Source organism: Corvus moneduloides, chromosome 3 (genome assembly GCF_009650955.1).
Source record: "Corvus moneduloides isolate bCorMon1 chromosome 3, bCorMon1.pri, whole genome shotgun sequence".
NCBI lineage: Eukaryota > Metazoa > Chordata > Aves > Passeriformes > Corvidae > Corvus > Corvus moneduloides.
The window spans coordinates 18,655,025-18,673,144 of NC_045478.1; the positions used below are offsets into that span (position 1 = coordinate 18,655,025).

Sequence of the window (18,120 nt, forward strand, 5' to 3'; positions counted from 1 at the left end):
GCCTCAAGAAGAGACAACAGAAATGGGATGTCATCAATGTCTATAAGTATCTGAAGGAGGATGGCAAGAGGATGGAGCCAGGCTCTGTTTTGTGGCAAGGGGCAGAAATTGATGTACAGGAATTTCCCTCTGAACATGAGGAAGAACTTCTTTACTGTGCAGGTGACCAAGCACTGGAACAGATTGCCCAGAGAGGCTGTGGAGAACTGTCTGGACACAATCGTGTGCAATGTGGTCTAGGACAACTTGAGCAGGGAGGTTGGACCAGATGACCCACTCTTGTCCCTTCCAACATGACCCATCCTGTGATTCTGTGAAATGAACAGGCCAAACACAGTCAAAACTAAGCCTCTCTCCAATTAACCTGCATCCAGCTAAAACAATCGAATAATTTGTCTTCTTGTTTTTCACATTTCCATCTTCTATGAAAAAAGTGCAATTCAATGACCCAGAACTAGGCTCAGAAATGGATTGAAACTGGCTCTCCCATTTTTGTTTTCAAGAATACATGGCTAAATTAAGAAAACCCTTTTAATTTGAATTACTCAAGCAAGAATTGATGGTCACACAATACATGTGTCTGTACAACCAGAAGTTTGGGGAAAAACATCAGACACATTTCAGTTGTGTAATGTAATAGAATTTAATAGATTCCTCTTACAGCTCCCTACATTGCATTTGATTTCCATTAAGTAGGTAAGTGGAAGAATCTCTCTCAAAGGGGAATCATCATTGTTAGTTGGGTGATGTTATTTTGTCAGTTTAGAACATTCATTTGCATCACTGTCCAGTAGTAGTTCATAGGATGCTTTGTAACAAGATGGAGAGTGGACCTAAATTCCTGGAGCTGGCCATATTCTGAGCAAATGTCTGCACGATGCTTGTTCTCGCAGTTTCAGTTTGTTCTCACTCTTTCCAGTTTTCATACATCAGATTCATAGGAATTTATGCTTTGATTACAGACATTGTTGTACATATCCAGTAAATATTATGGTGGCAGGATCTAACCAAAGTACAAGAGTTAAGTAGCACTAATAATCCCAAAACAAAGCCTATAGTACTCTATCCACTTTCTCCAGGATGAATGTAGTTTGCCTCTGTCCTTCCTATCTCTGTTTCTCCTTTAGAGTATATACAATTATATGCATTGGAAAGTGGAGGAAACACAGATTTGTGTATTCATCAACGTGTTTTACCCTTTCCCATTTCACCTGCATCAGAGAAAGAATGAAGAATAATTTAAAATTCTATTAATAATTCAAAATTCTGTTCCCAATACAAATTTAGATAAAAAGTAAAATAATAAAAAACAAAGGATAGTGGAGAAGCACTATTTGTGTTTTCTCACTCCAACATCAATATTTTTCTTTTTAGTGGCAGAAAGGTCACAGGGTAGATATTAATATGTTTACACAAACTATAAATCTCAACACTTATGTGGAAGAATAGTAATAATCCAAAATCTAAAAATATAAACCAACAAAAAAGCAGAAGAGTTCAAGCTGCCAGACACAAATTTTGTGTCTGCAATGAGAATAATGTTTAAGGAGACCCTGAATGCAGAAAATGATGACTGCTATCTGCCATGCAGTCCTATCTCCAGGTTACCTTTATGACAACCTGCATAAGCAGTCTGCCAGAGGCAGAGAGGGACAGAAAAGTGTATGCTCTGTTGGCTGGCTGCCATTCTCTGTGTGCTGACTGATAATAATACTTAATCAAATTCCTATCTGTGGTCTTTATCTTGCACCAGTGTATGCAGTCATTCACTTGTTATTTGGATCACGTCTCCCTGTTGCTAGTAACAATCTGAAAATGATAACATTTGCTGCTATTTTTATTTCTTTCCTAGGGAAAGATAGGTTTCTACCTCCTTATCCTCCCTTCTCACTTCCCCAACACACATATATTGGATTATTGGCCTTCAGTTGAACTCTATAACAGTGAACAAGCTCCAGTCTTTTCCTTGCAGATTAACTTTTTAACAGAAATGTTTCCTGTTTATGAAAATGGTGAATTCATATACACAGCTGAACTTGGCTGCATCAGAGGTTGAATGTTTAAGAGGAAGAAACAATACTGGTTTACTGTTAATAAATTCTGAACACATATCTTGACAAGGAAATATCCCCACAGCTCCAGAACCAAGGTCTTAGCCTAAAGCATAAAGGTAAAAGTCCTTGGACAGCAAACAAAGGTGGAAATTTAGGAGGCACATTTAGCTGGGCACTCCAGGATCCACTTAAGGCTGTCACATTAACAGTCTTTTCTTCTCCTCCTTGGTAAATTAACAGTCCATGTTCTTCTTTATTGTTTGTAGTTATTCATGTGACTGCAGTAAAGGCCTGTCCCAGTTCAGGACCTTTAGTAGGAAAAGCAGAGTGAACTATTTAATGAAACACAGTATAAATGTAACCATATTAAGGCTAGGTATAACTCTTTGTGTTCAGAGGGAACTATATATGCCCAGAAGACTGAAGTTTAAATTGGCTGCTAAATATGTTATGTGTAATATTTGGGTCTGACAGTACTGACTTCTGTTTATCACTACTCCCCTGTAACATATAGGGACAGATAGCTGAAGATCGAGTAATGTAAATATCTCAGAGTCATGATTTAATGGTTAATTAAGGCTGCAGAAACACTGACTCTGCCTAGGATGGCCCAGCATAGTTTGCCTTTTCCTTTCATTCCAATGCCCCCTCATTAAGCAAAACTAAGGTGGAAAGAAGAAGTCATATGACTTTGCAATGAAAGTCCCCTGTTCCTGAAGGGGTAGAGAGCTGCACTGGATTAATTTCTGGTGGAAACAAGATTCTGTCCTCCCTTTCCAGTAATCAGGCTTTACTCTGGTTTTCAGAGCTCAATCACACAACAGTCCTTTGAAATTCTAGGAAGATTTGCACTAGGCATTTTTCAAACACTCAAGAGCATTGGACTTGTATCTTCTTTATGTGAAATAGAGTTAGGAAGGACATGGTTGTTTGTATAAGTTCTTATTTGCTTTTATATACTTCACAATTAGCTGTATCCTTGGTAGGAACTGGCCCTGACCCTGAAGCTTTTCATTAAAATGAGGAAAAGGGAAAACTGAGTACATCCACATGGTGTCCTGCAACAGCGAGGAGACATTTTTGGCAGGAGTGGACAAGCTAGCTGGGAAAGTCAACAAAACAGTCTGAATATCAGACTTGTCTTAAGCCAGACATTAAGCTTGTTTAGGGTACCACCTGGAGCAAGCTGGGCCCAGAACCAGATTTGGGGTTGTTTTTGTTTTTTTTTTTTTTCTGAATATAATTCACCATTTAAGGTTCAAGAGTCAATAAAAGGCCAATTCTGACCCCAGAATAAAATTATTAAAAGAATTTTTTTTCTGAAAGAATTAGAAAAAGAAAGCAAAAATCACAAATATCCAAAGCATACTGAAATGAAGAAGCTTGTTTTTCTTTATTTGCCAAACCAGAAAAAACTGTGAATGAGAAACAAAGGCTATAAAATCTAAATGATAATAATTATGTTTTAAACTGCTGATTTGAGTAGTCTTAGAAGGGTAAAAAGATGTGACAAGTTAATATGTTCTATCTCTATATGTTTCATAAATAAAAAAAATTATTCTAGGAAACAATCCAGCATAAGACAAAATACATTTTACTTTGTCCTTTTGCATTAATTTTATACCTACAAGAAAACTATTTTTCATTAGCAACATGCAAAGATGAAAAGATCTAATATCTTTAATGTAAAAATAAGATAGCAATGCACAATAATAATCTTGACATCATTAACTTGAACAAAAAAATAACAAATTTAAATTAGTTAAACTAAAACCAGTACTCTCAATTGAAAATCTTCAGTCTCTTTGACTGGATCTTACCAGTAAGGTTCCAGCTAAACAATTGTTATTTTTGAAATGCTTTGTTTAGCCTATCACAATGATTTGATCTCTGGGGTTGACTCTAATACTCTATAATATATCAAGTGTCATTGGGTGCACTGAGATTTCATGGATCAGCTGAGAAGAACACTTATGGAAGCTGATAAGAAAAGAAATGGAACTTGATGAAAATTAGCATAGGAGATGTCTGCCAAGTGCTTTGTAAGGATAAGAATCCCAAGAAGGTCATTCAAAGCCCATTGGTGTGTCATGAAACAGACGAATAGGAGGTGAATTCACAATTGGGAGGTTGGAGTCAGAGTTTAGCAAAGGAAATGCTACTAAATATCATTGATAAGAATTGACATTCACATCAACAGAAATCATCTGTCTGAGTTCAACTTCAGAAAACACAATATTTGAAGGGAGAGAAACATCCCTCTGTACAAATTTGTTTTCAAAGCTGGCTATTTCAAACACATGGACAGAAAAAAAGATTTATCAATAATTTGATTACATCCAAATGATTTCTACATCTAAAACTAAACTAATATTAGTATTTTGTGCCCATATTTCATAATATTTATGTGAGATTATTACCGATCTCATCACTAGTTTCTTCATACATAATAAGATATAAGATTAAAAAGTACATTAAAAGTTCATTGATATTCGTCACTCTAATTTCCAGCAATAATTATTTTTGCATTCATCTTAGCAATTTTGTAATGATTTCATTGTCCCGGGTGTTCAAAAGTGTTCATTACCAACTATGTATGAAATGATACCTCTAATTCTGACATTCCAAAGTGGTAGTAACCCAAACATTAAATTACGGCAGCTTCTTACATTGTTTCTCCAGAAAAAAAAGTTTTAAAGCACCTTAACTTAAAATATTAACATATTTAATCGAAAAACTGTATATTTTACCTTTTTGAAATTACCGTTTGTAATTTTTTGTCCATATAAGCTCTGTATCCACTTTTCACCCAAGTTCTTACTTTGTATCATTCATAACCAGAGTATGTCCCCTTTTTCTCCATTTTCATTCTCTTTGTATAAATACATAAATTTCATTCCAACCACTCAGATCAATGAGTTTAACATTTCGTAGAATGCATCAATCTTTTTCTATGGATTCAAGAATAGAATAATAGAATAGAATATACTATTAAAAAAAATAGAATAGCTAATGGAATTCTAACTTTGGTGTCTTTATAAGATTTCTAACGACTACTGAAGTTAAGTGAGGTGAAAGTATTGCTAGAGTAATAGCAACAAGAAATCTATGACATGAATTGTTTTGCTCTATGACCTTAGAATTCAGTGATGTTAAACTAAAGCAAAAGTAGCTTGAGTGGGTGAAAAATACAGTGTCAATAAAAAGTGCAATAATTTTTCAATTAAATTGAAAATCAAAATTAAACATAAAGAGAAGGTAGAGAAAGAAATACTACAAATGGTACCTGTTAAACAACCATAAAACATTAATCCTTAAAAAACAAGCTATGATTTCAAATCTAACTGAATAGATATCATTCCCATCAGCAGAAACATCTACAGACATTTAATTCTTCTTAAATTCACACTATTGTAGATGGATTTGATTACTTGCATGCAGATTAATCTGTCTACATTATTGCTGTGCCTGGGGTCAAATTTTAGTAAAATTGTCCCTAAAGGGCATTTCCCCCAAGATGTGTTCCATTTTACCATATCATTCCCCTGAACATGTCTTCATGTTATCCTTCTGTGAGATTTTGTCTCCAGTTTATAAGCCTGTACTCTGAAGATAAAGTAATACTCTGGCAATACAAATGTCTGCCGGGGAGCAGAAATCTTTTAATAAAATACAAATGTATTCTTTCTTCTGCAAATGGTAATTGGTGGATTAGGTTAAGCAATTTAATTCCAAAGAAATAGTTGTCACTTTCCCAGTGTATTCCAATGGAAACATAAACTTCTTCACTATGTGGAAACATTAATTCATGAACATTGTGTACAGTTAATAGAGACTTGTTGATGTTGGGGAGGATGAAACAGGAAAACCTTGGAAATATGATTGCCTGACAAAAGATTTTGGGAATATGAAAACTACAGGCAACATCGAAATGAAAGCCACTTTTGAAATACCAGGTCTTAGTTACTGAACAACTAGAAAACAATGGTATGGCCACTGAAGATAATCCCCTCTTGATGGAACAATACCCTCTGCTTGCAGGCAGGTCCAAGGGTCAGAGCAGACCCTACTAGCTCAGCAGAAGGGGTCCAAAGAGTAGTTTTTAGAAGTTAAGATGTAACACTCTATGGTAATATAAGAACTCTTATAGGCTGTATGTAAATGCTATAGGATTTGTATCTTGTATTAGATTGGTTAGTGACAATTAGAATATTCAGTACAGAAGATGATTTATTGTATTGTAACCAGGACTTCAGACATTCTCACTTCACTTCTATTCATTCTCACTTCCATTCTCTCTTCTATTCATTCTCTATTCCTCTCTTCCACTTCTACTCTTACTTCCACTCTTGCTCTTACACCCTCTCTCTCTCTCTCACCTGCTTACTCTCTTGGGCCTGCTCAGAGCTGAGTCAGGCAGCTCTGAGCAGTGCCCCTATACCCACGCCTTTAAAATAAACCGACTGTGTCCCAAGACCTGCTTATAGAGATCTCTCCATCCGTCTCCGTCCCGACCGAACCCGCACGTAACCTACAGTTTATTCAACATTTTTAGTAGACCTGATATCTTGAAAAATTTACAGATGTTATTAGGAACTCTCCAGGCCATTTAGTGCAAAAGAGCTTTATATGCTTTATCAGCTTAATATTAAGAAGTCATCTCCATCATCTTTTGCAATGTTCTCATTTCAAGTAGAGAAACTGATAGCTGTGTAGCCTGCTCAGTGATGCAGTGTGATACAAATAGGAGAAATAATAGAATGGGTTGAGACAGAGTGAGAAAAATAACACATTAATTGAAACAGCAAGAATTAAGCGAGCAGAATGGAATTTATCTCACCTGTGTTAAGCTATTTTAGCCCAGCTGTTAGTAAGCATGCTTGTTCATCCAAGTACTACTTTGCTCACAAATAATCAAGTCCACAGTTTCATGACTTGCTGGAAAATACGAAGCCTAATCTGTGATTGCTACTGCACATAAGGAATAGCTTCATTTAACCCAGTTGTATTCCACCAATGTAAAGCCACGACCCAGAGATCTCACTGAGTTTCGGTCTCTAACACAGGTCTCTGCTGTGAAAAACAGGTATGTAAGTGCACCCATCACTCAAATTGTGATTATCTTAACAGCCTCCTGACTTATTCAGAAATTTCATTTTACATTCCTGTCTTCGTGCTCATCAGACTCCAGTCCGATTATTTTCAGAACCTAGACTAAACATTGGCTTTCAGCTCGAAGCAGTCCCCTAAAAAGTCTTTATTTTCTTATAAAAAAGCCTGTAGTACTTCCGCTATCAGTGTCCTACCTGAGAAGGTTGTTGTGTGAACTACTTCTTTGTTGATGTGCTCTAACAGCTAATAAAATCTGAGGATCCTTTTTGTTAACTATAATGGGAGATGCAATGATATCTCCCGCATCTAAGCCAAAGCAAACTTCAAATGGACTTTGTATTAATCACCAAAGGAAAAATGGCACAATTCAAGATAGCACTTAAACTATATGTAATTCAGATGCTAGTGTGCAAATCCAGTGCAGCCAAAAACTAAAATTACATTTTGTATAAATTATATAAATTTTATATTATTTTACTTTATAAATTTTGAAGATAATATAAAATGTAAATTATATAAAAATACATAATTTTTTAAAAAGTACCTTCATAAGAGTATATTATAAGGCTATTTAAAGCTTTCTTAGGAAGCCCTTAGGCAACAGCTAGCTATAAACTGAAGTGTTCTCTGGAAGTAGTGATATACATTTGCCTCAATTTTATATGCTTACATAGTGTTCACACTAATGCAGGTAGGTGCAAGATTTTACTTTAAAGACCTATATAATTTTACAGTGGAAACTTAGGAATATCTTGCATTATGAACCATTGGAATAACAATTTTAGCCTGAAAGGGCAATTTGGCAATTACGTGTACAGATCCAGCTTTTACACTCTTTGTGTCCATTTTTTCATCTGTAATATTGAGATATTAATCCTGAACTACCCTTAGTTCAGAGTGATGAGAAAATAAGCAGAGAGTTTTCACTCAGCCCTTTGAAAATTTAAGTCTTATGGAAGTGTAAAGCCTAAAATGTGTTGCTATCAAATACCACAACATTTAGGGATTCTTTTTCAATGCTCTCTGAAGTACAATAATTTGAGTAAAAATCAGTGATATTTTGAAAGGGAAGTATCTATTTAAACACTGAATCCATGAAAATGAAGGCAAATTTGGTTGTACTAAACCTTGTCTATTACCATTACAAGGTCAATCAACAGCTAATTTAACAGCTGTTAAAAACTCTTTCCATGACTAAGGGAAGTAAGGATTTTTTTTTTTTTTTTTTTTTTTTTTTTTTTAATAAAATAAACTTTGGCTATAGACTTTTCATGTTAGGGTTTGTTTTGGTTTTTTTGGTTTTTTACCACTGATATTCACATAGTTAATCATCTAAGCTTGTAAAAAGAACAAAATTATGTATATATAGACAGAGGATTTAGCTCAAACTCTTAGAATAAAGAAACATATGTCTAGTATCCTTTTCTCTAAGGAATTATTAGTAGCATTATTGCATTTTACATGTTTTGATCACACAAAAAGGAAATGGAAGAAATTTGAGATCAGTAGGCCACATCCATTGTTGGTGTTACTCCACAGAATTCAGGGAAAATACACTGGGGGAAAATTTGACCCAGAAAATCTGAATCTTTTTGCATATAATGAAACTGATTAAGGTCGACACCTGAAGTCAGGACTGCTACAGCACAATTGAAATTATTCCAATACCTTCCTTTTATTTTTTAAGACAATTGCACTTCCATAAGGTAATCTTTGTAACACACTTCACCCCCTTTTTTTCTATTGGACATAAGTATATAGAACCTTTAAATCCAATGTTATTTCACAGACATCAGAATACAGATTTTAACTTAAAAATACTAAGATCATATTTGTTACTCTTCAATGCAGATTATACAAAAATTTAAGATGCACATAGCAGAAACAAGGACATGGCCCAGCAATTTCAGTTAAGCAACTTTACCTTCCTCTTAGCCTGTGTAGACCAGGTCTTTAGTTAGCACCAGTTTGCACAGCTGTCCTAAAGGAACCATGCGGCTCTAATTCACCTGGAAATCTGATGCTGTATGAATGAACTGGCATACACATGCGCATTTTCTTAGCTCGTATTCTGATGGAACAAATAATTAAGATCCAGTGCATATTAAATACTAATGCTTTATTAAGCATTTGAGCTGATGCTGCTTCCTTTTTTTTTGGTTTCTTTCAAAGCTATTAGGTAAAATAGACACTAAAGAACAGATTCTGTAAAGAGGTTGGGGTTTCCTTGTGAATTAAATTTTAAACATTTAAACTTCTTTTTTTCTAAAATATTTTCTTTAAGCTGTAAATTAAATTTCCATTAAAACTGCCTGTTTGTGATATGGTGCATGGAATACCTGACAGAGGGAATGTTGATGTTTAATTTACACTGTCTATGTGCCAAGGATATAAAAAGATCTATCAAAGGTATTTCTGTATCAGTTTGACAGTGCCATGTTTTTTGTGAAATGCTACTAGTCAGCTAACAAATTCTATTCCATTCCCCTTAAGGAATACAAAAGCATTCTGTAACACAAATTATTTGCATATAGATGACTATACTAAAGTTGCAGAAAGTAAACAAAAAATTAATCGTTTCCAATGTTATGAAAATTATTGTAAAGGTCTTTAATAGACAATTTTTTTCCCTCCATACTAAAGTAGTAGTGTTCCCAGAATGAAAATAATCCTTTTTTTTCCTCACACTGCTGAGCTGGGATTGACCTCACCTGACCCAATTGAAATTGATTTTGTTGTTGAACTCCTTGCTAGTGCAAATTAATCTTAGATCCATACAAGATCAGGGAAGCAAGACACAGAGTACAAAGACCTCAAGTACTGAGCGAAAAAATTAGCTCTGGAAAAGGTATTTTAAGTTTGGAGAGATAAATGGTTACAATGACTTGCTTTGATAGAACATCTGTAGAGTAGGAGAAGAGAATGACAAGAGCTCTGTGAAAAAGCTGTAACTTAATAGCCTAATTTCCTGCCTGGCCCCAAATAAATATGTCTGTTTCTGACAGTTGATGAAAATGCACGAGGATTTGATTTGCTCACCAGTATGGGACAAGTTCAGTCCCATCTGTCCCTCGGTTCCCTTGAGCTACACAGATACAGCAGTCAGGTTCTATTACTGGTTTCCATCTTTTTTGTTAAAAAAATATGACTTGCTTTTCTTTTTTTTTTTCCTAAAGATATACCTGCCCCCTTTTCGATCTGTTTCAGTGTTTGTCTTGTTTCCACCACAGCAGCTGATCTCCCTATTAGTCATTTGAAACAATATGCATTTCAATAAATTCCATGTCTCAAGAAATACCTAAAGGCAAAAAGAAACCTTACCTTTGCAGACATATGCTGTCATTCTCACTCAGAGCATCTGTTCTACACTACTTGGGTTCTCCTGTAGTGAATGCCAAATACACCCAGCACACTGACCTTGCTTTTACAGTCTGTGTAGGATTCCTCTGCACGCCATGAGCTTTGACAGAACCCAAAGGTGTCCGATAATGCAGGGCCTCCGTATTACTATAACAGACAACCACTAATGCCTGATTTAACAAACTAAATATGGAAAAAACTGTGTAACAAACAACTTCATCTTGAGAGTTATATGCTTCTTCTTGAAAAAAAAAATCCATGATAAATGTTATATCCTGAAATAAAATGTTCCAATATTGTATAAATGCATGCTAAATAATTTAAATGGAACAGATTAAGACTCAGACATTGTGCAAAATCATTTATTGTAGATTTGGAAAAGATCTGAAGCTAAAAAAAGGGGGAGGAGGCAAGGAAAAAAGCCAGCAACTTTCCTAATTTCAGTGTGTGAACTGAATACACCTTGATTTGCTAATTTAGGTGTTGCATATTTGCATATACAGATTTTAGCATTTAACACACACTCTTACTTGCACAGACTGCTTGCACAGATCTCGTATTTCTTGCTGTTCTCCTACCACAGCAGAATCCTGATAGGCACTGTTTTGTTGTTTGTATTGGCCCATAACCCAGAGTTAAATGGACTGACTCCCAGATTCCCTTGAACACGAAAGATAGAAGAGAGATGTGTAGAAGGACTGCTCCTTACTAGCAGCTGACATGGTCATACTTATAGGTCCAGATGTGTTCACAGCTGTAAGAGTTACAGCTCCTGAGAACACAGAGAGCTCAGAGAACTCTACATGCAGCAGTGCTTTGAGGATGATGCTGCCATTCTTCAAAGTACAACTTCCATCTCTACACTGAACTCACAGTAATTTTTCAAGGGGTAAACATGAGAAAATCAGAAATATCTAGGAAAGACAGAGGTAGGCCTTCTGGGTCAATGCAATAAACTAAAAAGGAAATCTCCAAGGAACGCGGAAGTTAGGCTGGATGAGGCAAAAAGCCAAGCATTCCCACAGAACAAGCTTCATATCCAACAAATATCTGTACTCTATTCTCATATGATTTTTTTTCAATAGCTTAAAGAATATTTTATTTATGGGAGAATGGGGCCATTATGATATATTTCTATACATAATGATGATAGATACAACAAATGTAATATGTTAGGAGTTAACAAGAACATTCAGTAATAAATAAGCCATCTATGCCTTTCTTTTCCCACATCTAAATATAAACTGAAAAATATGTTTGCTTTGCATCATGAAAGAGTGATAATTTTAGAAACTGGATAATATTTCATGACAAAGGAATCTGTATTAACATTATGGAATGTAAATTATGAAGCAATTTTCTTGATACATTTTTGCAAAATTCCACTTATTTCACTGGAAATATGCTAGCTTGTGCCTAGGTAGAATTATTCTTGCAATAAATGTGTTTAATTTCAGAGATTTGAAAGCATTAGTAGGAAAGCACTGTTTATGGGAACAGTTCTAAAACTATCAGTAGTTATTTGCACACATGAAAAATGCAATTATCCTTCAGAGAATTAGAAAAACTATACAAAATAGCTAGAAAATAAAAGATGTTTGCAGATGGGTGTCTCTATTCCATGGCAGTGCAGTGGTTTTTAAAATACAGGTTTTTTAAATATCAGAGATCATGTCTCTGATGTTAAATAAGGTACTGAAATTTAATATAAAATAAATCTAACAATATCTGGCAAAATTATCTTCTCAAAGATATATTCCAGTGTTTACCCTTTTTAAGGGTTGTATTCATCAACAGTGAAAACCAACACTAATGATTAATCCAGAATTCACTGAACTACATCAGTTGTCGGAAAGGAGATGAAGTTTAAATTGAGAAGATATCACCCATGCATTCATTATGTCCACAGAAGTACCAAATTATTTTTCTGTAGGTTACTCTCTAAAGAGTACAAAATACTAAAGAAATCAGAAAACATTTCCTGATTTCTGATTTAACCAGTCAAAACAGGTTATGTTCACTTAGAAATGGACTAGTCATACAGCTCTAATCGATACTCTAATTACAACAGAGAGGAAAGCAAAGAGGAAAAGAATTCACAAAAAGTTATTGCAAACATGTCTGTTTCTGCTTATTTCCCCCCCAAATAGTATAGTTGTTTATGAAACAAAGTTCTAGTGTAAAAGACAATAGAAATGTCCAATAAGAGTCAATAATCAGAGTAATTTAAAAAGTTATTTAATTTTTAATTGTACTAAACATCTCAAAAAAGTTTAGTACAGTAGAACTATAAAAATTCATGGTAGTAGTAAAGAATTAAAGCACTGTGGAAATATTCTTAAGACTTTTAACACGGCTAAAACATCTGTGGCATCTAAAAGTTTATAAAAAACACAATAAGGGCTTCTCCAGAGTCTAGTTATTGTTTCTGTTTTAAAGGGAGTAGTAAACTCCAAATGTGGGTGTTACAATATATATTCAAATCAGTCCACAAAGCCTCACTTTCCCAAAGAATCTGCCAGGAAATATTGTTCTGGGTATCAGTAAAATCAATTGGTTTGATCAGCTGAATGTTGTGAAGAACTCTTATTTTTATTGGTTCTGCCTTTCCTGAGGAAAAAAGAAATGGTCTTGCATATGGCCTGTGAAACAGTCTGTCCTCATGATCAGCAGTATACTGAGCTGTTAATGAGGTTAGAACAGAGCATTAATCTGCCACTCAGGTGGGTTCCTAACACACTTTTTCAGGCTTGTTCTTTGAGTAGTTAAAAAATGTTGACTTGAAATGCCCCTAGGATCTTGGCTTATTTAGCCCATAACTGACCTGCTGGCTGGCCATCACAAAATGGGAGTGCATTGCATGACCAGGACTAAAACCAACTTTCCAGAGCCAAAGTTGATTCAGTCATTTGGAAAAGTGAGCTTCAGCTTGTCCAACACAACCATGGGAAAACTATGTGGGAACCTCTTCCAGTATTAAAGAAACAACCCAAACGCCAGACCTGCCAGTAGTTCACAAGTAATTTTGGGGATAAAAAATTGGGTAAATTTCTGTTGTGGGATAACAATACACCAACAGGCCAAAATCTAGTCAAATAAGTTATTTGTAACAAAACAATCATCATTTCAGTTACCATAATTAGGTCCCTGCAACACATAGAAACAGTTTCTAGAACTGGAACCACAGTAGGACTTGATGATATAAGTACAGGGATTATGTTGTCGGCTGCAAGCCACCAAAACTAGTCATACATATTACACAGGAATGACAAAAGTTCTTCTTCTATTCTTCTCCATTTTTACTTTTAAGCTAGTATTGCCTGTGCAAGTTACTGCATCAAGTGATTAAAGCCCACTGGGCATATACATGGGAAAATCTTCATATTATTGTTTTCATGTATCAAGATTTAAATTAGCCCGTTGTATAAGGACCTGGTCCCTTTCCCTCATCATCCACATTGGAAAGAAATTGAATTATGCCAATTCTTGTTCAAAAAGCACTTCAGGATGGTTTTGAGTGTAGCTGGTCTGAAGGTCTTTTACAGCACACAATATCGGTACCAGGTCTGACTCCCTCTGCCATACCTTAATCAGTATCTCATCAGATTTTTGTGTCCTTAAGCTCCTTCACATGCTCTCATGGCACAGGACAAAACTCATATATGCAGGATTTTGTAACATATACAAGCCCAGTTGTGTACCCTTCATCCTGGTGCTAGGGTTCATTGCCAGAACTGAACATATTTACCAGGAAAGATGAAGGTGATGGGGATGGTCCTGTCCAAGGTGAGTTCCAAGCGTGAGGTACGACACAATGGTAGAGGCACAATCATGAAGGAGCTGTGACAGAAGGGAGAATGATCCCCAGATGAATGACTTTGGAGTAACATCTACCCCCAACTGCCATAGTATAACATTCTAAACAGCTTATATTGGCTGATAAGAAATGAGAATTTCAACCCTTGGGGAATGAAACAGGATGAGGTGTTCCCAGCTCCTTCCTCAATCCCCTGGTCTGTGTCAGGGGAACATAATGGCGCTAAAAACATGTTTCAAGGGACTGGAACTCCCTTCAGTGGGAAGTTGTAGAGTCCTTTATCTTCCATGCATAGGAACATTTCTATTGCTTTAAAAGTATTCTGGATTAGACCCTACATCATTGGCTCTTTCCAGACACAGATAGTCCCACTAGCATTTACCTGTAACTAAGTGCAGTGTGTTTGCCCTCCTTCCATACAATCACAGTATTTCTCTGTGGCCCCAGTGATATTAGATGCCATCCTTAAAAGGGCACACTCTGAAGTAACACAAAACATGCATGTTTATTACTGCATAGCATGTAGGTAATTTTTTCTTGACAAGGCTTTAGTGTATCGATGGCTGTTAAACATACTTTTGCCAAGGATCTGCAAGGCATCTAATTTATGGTCATTGCCTAACAGACTGTTTAAATGTTAATGAATCAGGTAGCTGAATTACATGCATGAATAGCTGCATACAGTTATTTTAGACAGGCTGCAGTGGATGGAATTACCAATGCAACTCACCTGCCACTAATACTAAAATGTGAAATTTGTTTCTAAGTTACACATGCATATATTCCAGCTTCAGCATCAGTAGTGTTGGGTAAAACTGTATGGTTACCAAGTTAATTAGTTTTCTCTTGCCTCTTTGTATAAGCCTTTAATCATGTGCTAAGAGGGAATTGCAGGTAAGGGAAGAAATTGCTTTACCCCTCACTTTCTCAGGTGGAAGCTCTGAAAACATGTATGAAGGGTATACTGAAAATTAATCAAATACTCAGTTTTAATAATCTTATTGGACTATTGGTGTAGGATGTTTCACCCTTCCAAATCAGAATTGCTCCTTGTTTCCCTATTTCTTTACCTTTTAATGCAAATCCCTAACTAGAAGGATATTTTCCTTAATCATATGGAAACACAGAATCAATTTGTTCTTGAGGGACCTCAAATAAAAGTTATGAGTTTTATGGTCGATTGATCATTAAAACTATTTCTGCAGATGACTCAGAGGTCCAGAGCAATTATAAAATTCTACAGGATTCCAATTTGAATAGCTATTTTGAGAGACAGTCTCAAAATACTGTGTGTTCATTGAACACAAACAATTGCATTGCTTTTTTTTTTTTTTTAAGCCCAGAAGGAAAAAAAGAAAAAAAAGGAAAAACATGGAAGCTTATAAATTCTCCTAAAATAAAATTAATTTTAATACTTGATTTAAAATAGTCCAAAACCACATAATCAGAGTTGACACAAAAATCCTGTGTATTTAAGTCATCTAAGCATATAACACATAATCCTAGAAGGAAAAAAAAGCAATACATTCTTCACAGGCAACAACAGATTAATAAATCTAACAAAGTTCACTCATATTAGTCTTGAATTTACACATGCAAATCAGGCACTTCTTGGCACCAGTGAAGGGAAGCCTCATTAAAACTGGAATTTAAAAAAAGCCTAAAGGGAAAGAACTTTATTTACTAGAAAAAATATCATAAGTATTTTGGCCTTGGTCAACAGCCGCATCTGTCCATTAAATACAATCCATTAAGGAGACACACAACAGAGTGACTATAAAACATAGATGCACAGTTTTCCAGGGTTTTTTTCAGTATTTTGAAGGTCTCTGCTCTAGTAGTTCTTTTTCCTTTCCCCTCTGCTCTTCTCTGCATCCACTGCTTTGATATATTCCCATATTAATCTATTTCATCACATCTCAAACAGTGCTGACCCTTTCATATTTCCCAGTTGCTCACACATACACATTTAGGCAATTATGATGCAATCCCCCTCCCATCAGACAGGCTTTAACTATGGTCTCAGCTCCTCTTCATGCATTTTCATGTCTAATTGCTTTAAAAGAGGAAGGGATTGACAAAACTTACTTCTTGATATTTTTTCCACCTAAAGAAAAAAAAACCAACTAAACGAAAGAAAAAAGGCTTAAATATCTTTCTTATATTACAGGTCCAGCTGCATACAACTGTTGGCTAAAATAAACACAGCACAATTCTTTATTTATACAATAAATTATGCACAAGGAGCCTCTATTCCTAAAGAAGGCAAACAATGAGCTACCATATTATTAATAAAGGTTATGAACATACAAAGTAACAATGCCAGCGGCAGCTTCATATATTATTCTTGAGGAATTAAGGATCAGATTTTCAGGTACCCTTGGGAATCTGAGGATCACAATAGGCATCAGTATTTGAAACCCTTTGTGGTGATAGCCTTTATGTATCTGAAGGGATGAACTACCTAAACCAAGAGAAAACTTTTCAAAATCCTATTTTGCTTTAAAATCTGGTCTTAAAAGTTAGTAGAGACTTTACTATAACTGCAACACAAATCTTCTGTAAGCTGGCTGGAGCAGCATACAGAATGAATTCTCATAAATCTGTTAGTATAAAATTCAAATATTGATCTGCAAAGGATCTGCAGAGACTGTATGAGAAAAAAGTAAGCAACAACTAGATGCTAAAAGCTCCCTCTTCACTGGCAATGTCCTAGCAATTTTGCAGGTTTTTCTTCTATCCGCATCCCCAACCATCAGCAAAAACCTGGTACTTTCACAGGATTTCCAAGTGAAAATGTGCATCATGAAAATGATCCTACAGCTGCAAAAAGCAAAACACATTGTAACCCTTGGTTGCCATGCAAAGCTGTTCCCTTTCAGAAGAAAGGTATATGCACAGAATGAGACAAGGAAAAGACATTTATCTCACCACCAGCCATTAGTCAAGGACATCTATAATTACCATTCTCTGCAGTTTCTCCTTGATGGTGCTGCTTCCTTTGCAGCAACCCTCTAATTCATGCAGGAGTTGCATTTAGGTAACAGTAAGCTTTCCCAACTCTCGTGATGCTAGTTCTGAAAAAAAATAGTGACAAGCAAAGAAATACCATGATTTGGTTCTGCGTGCATCTTTCAGGGTTTACCCTTTCCTCCAGTGTTAGCCCTTCTACTTTCTAATAGAACCTTTTAACGAAAAAGTAGTTGACCACCCACATAATCTCTGGTGAATGCACAATGCCCACTCACCTTTCAATTAATGCTGCATGCACAACACTGTAGAGAGAAAAGAAGCATCTTAATAAGAAATATACGTGTACTGAGAAATCATTAAACCATTTTTTGCAGAGAAGCAATTAAGACGAGATACTGAGATCCTTATACAGAAGGTTTTTAGACCTTAATTAGGTAAAATTGCCACCAAAAATCAATTGATTTGTGGAGGAAAAGAACAATGTAAAACATTATGGGGGGATTTCAAGGCATATAAATAACTCTCCCAGACTATATTCTGATTCTTAGTTGTTCATTCCATGACTAATTAGAGGACTTTCAAGGGTGAAAGACGGAAAAGCATCTGCAGGATAAAAACAAATATTTGTGAAATTAATGGTTGCTTGAGTTTCCATCCTCAGCAGGCTGCTTCCAGGATGTCAGACAATGGAGAGCTCTGTGCTCTGAATGCCAGAGGGCTTTGCTGTCAGACAGTACTGGAGGCCTTCAGACTGGGTTATATGTACAAATTTTTTCTTTTCCAGAGTCAAGATAAGATAATACC

The 18,120-nt window shown here is 35.6% G+C and overlaps 1 long non-coding RNA gene across 1 annotated transcript in view; it reads right to left on the reverse strand.

Moving 5' to 3' along the window:
• The window catches only part of LOC116442108, a 145,288-nt gene extending 127,799 nt beyond the window's left edge, over positions 1-17,489 (reverse strand). Inside the window, exons 1-2 of the long non-coding RNA XR_004239399.1 lie at positions 17,308-17,489; positions 14,275-14,366 (exon numbers count right to left, since the gene is read on the reverse strand). This is a non-coding gene — a long non-coding RNA (uncharacterized LOC116442108). The remainder of the gene's footprint in view (positions 1-14,274; positions 14,367-17,307) is intronic.
• Between the last annotated feature and the right edge of the window lie 631 nt (positions 17,490-18,120).